We start from the raw sequence: 2,728 nt of genomic DNA on the forward strand, positions 1-2,728 counted from the left end.
AAAGAGATCGAATCAAAGTTGCCACAAAGAGTACCTCAACATGAATTACACACACTTATTGTCAATAAAATGAAACATGTGTTTTGGTGTTATAGGACAAAACTTTATGTGTTTTGCCAAATAAAACTGAAAATTAAGTTATAGAAACAATATTGTGGCAGTTTCTTTGGGGTCTGTCGTGCGCTGCACTAAGGTTGGTGCACAAATCCGACTATAGTCGTGTTTGAGTGTCATGTGGGGTACGAAAGTAAAGATGGTTGGCTCTAGGGGATTCATACAGACCGACTGTATCGTTTTTAATGGCCAGTAAAATACTGGGCTGTTGTAGCTCTCTCTCTCTCTCTGGCCTATTTGAGGACAGAGAACGATCCACAATCTTCACCAAGTATACCATAACTTGTAAGTTACACTGTTGGTGTCAATAAAGTGAGGCATGTGTGGGTTTTAATGCTATAGAACAAATCTGCATGTATTCTGCTAAATAGTCCTGGCAATTTACATGTAGATTATACATTGGGAAACTTGAGGATCCATTGAGCTTTGCAGCAAGTGGGGTGGAAATATCGAACTTCAATCCGTGTGTAGGCGCCTCTGGGCTACAGACAACAAGATGGTGGCTCTAGGGGATACATACTATTTGGCTGTTTCATATTTAATGGTTGATAAAATATTGGGCTGTGATTTTGAGAGAAAAATGTGCACATGTGTGTGTGTGTGTGTGTGTGTGTGTGTGTGTGTGTGTGTGTGTGTGTGTGTGCGTGTGTGTATGTGTGTGTGTGTGTGTGCCTGTGTGTGCGTGTGTGTTCATATACACCAACTCCCCAACCATGCCTCTTGCCATCCATTCAACCTGCCCCAGCATGAAGGCAGCTGGAACGTGTGATATCACAAATACATATACCATGAGCAAGAAGTCGCTAAGGTATACTACTGGTATTTAAAATCTAGGATTATTTCATTCGGGGAGCCTAGATTTTGTGAAGCAAGATTTTAAAGTAGCAGCGTTCCTTGATGTGAGTTTGTGTGGCTGAAGTGTGGAGAGGATATGAACTAGGATGTTGATGCGTTTGAAAACCAAATATACTTAATTCCAGTAGTAGGTGGTTTCTGTATTTAGCTGGAATGTTGAGTGGGCTGTTGTTGAAGGATGTGTGGCCATTCGAAAAGGTTGAGTTTTGGAAGGTGATGGTTTAGGATTTCATTATGTATTTAGCAGTGGGAGGTGGATGAATAGAATTATTCTGCATCTACCTACACACTCCGCAAGCTACCATATGGCGCACTGCGGAAGGTACTTTTTACAACTATTAGCGATTCCCTCTCCTGTGCCACTCAGAAATGGAACGAGGGAAAACTGACTGTCTATTTTCCTCCACATGAGCCCCAATTTTCTTATATGAGCTAGGCAGCTTTGGTTCGAGACTTTTGGATACGATATTGGAATCGGATTTTGCATTGAGGCAGTTAGGAGATTTATTTGTGAAAGTAGGATGAAGGAACCAACGGCCTTGCCGCAGTGGTAACACCGGTTCCCGTCAGATCACCGAAGTTAAGCGCTGTCGGGCTGGGCTAGCACTTGGATGGGTGACCATCCGGTCTGGCGAGCGCTGTTGGCAAGCGGGGTACACTCAGCCCTTCTGAGGCAAACTGAGGAGCTACTTGATTGAGAAGTAGCGGCTCCGGTCTCAGAAACTGACATACGGCTGGGAGAGCGGTGTTCTGACCACAAGCCCCTCTATATCCGCATCCATTGACGCCTGTGGGCTGAGGATGACACGGCGGCCAGTCGGTACCTTTAGTCCTTTATGGCCTGTGCGGGCCGGAGTGGCCGAGCGGTTCTAGGCGCTACAGTCTGGAACCGAGCGACCGCTACTGCCGCAGGTTCGAATCCTGCCTCGGGCATGGATGTGTGTGATGTCCTTAGGTTAGTTAGGTTTAATTAGTTCTAAGTTCTAGGCGACTGATGACCGCAGAAGTTAAGTCGCATAGTGCTCAGAGCCATTAAGTCACTGTGTGTAAAAGAGAATGACTGGTAGCAAAAACTGGTAAAAAATCGTAAAAATTATCAGTATGTTATCATATTTTTCGGTGTCAAACAGAATTATCCCAGAAATTTTGCGATGGGAACTTTAAAGCTGCCAGTACTATCTTTGATTTTCCAGCAGATATTCATGGAATGATTCTGATTCACCCTGGTTTCATCAATGTAATACATTGTTGAACTATCTCCTTCTCTTGTATCGCACATCTTTATAAGGGATGTGGTTCGTGTTGCACCTATGTCACTTCTTCGAATTAAAAATTATCGTCTTAACATTTTTGAAACCAATGTCTCTTAAAATTATATCCGTAAGTATTTAGTCGAATTTGCAGTCTTTGTATTTGTGTGTTTCATCCTGTAAGCGAAATTTAACACATTCCTTTCAGTACTCATGTGAATGTCTTCACGTGTTTCATTATTTACAGGCAACTGCCACTTTTCGCATCAAACAGATATCTTGGATAAATAGTTTTTCAATTTGTTTTGCTCATCAGAAAACGGTTCTCTGGTAGCAATCGAAGAGGGCCCTCAGACTACCTCCTAAATCGTTTTGTACATAAGGAACAGCAGAGGATCTGTACCACTTCCTTGGGGAATGCCAGATATCACTTCTGTTTTACTCGATGATTTTCCGTCAGTTACTACATACTGCAATCTTTCTGATAGGAAATCACGACACAAATCGCA

The 2,728-nt window shown here is 42.9% G+C and overlaps 1 pseudogene; it reads left to right on the plus strand.

Annotated features, from left to right (window-relative positions):
- The first annotated feature begins 1,498 nt into the window (after positions 1-1,498).
- LOC126095816 (5S ribosomal RNA) lies at positions 1,499-1,616 on the plus strand (annotated as a pseudogene).
- Positions 1,617-2,728: the final 1,112 nt, after the last annotated feature.

This window comes from Schistocerca cancellata, chromosome 8 (genome assembly GCF_023864275.1).
Source record: "Schistocerca cancellata isolate TAMUIC-IGC-003103 chromosome 8, iqSchCanc2.1, whole genome shotgun sequence".
NCBI lineage: Eukaryota > Metazoa > Arthropoda > Insecta > Orthoptera > Acrididae > Schistocerca > Schistocerca cancellata.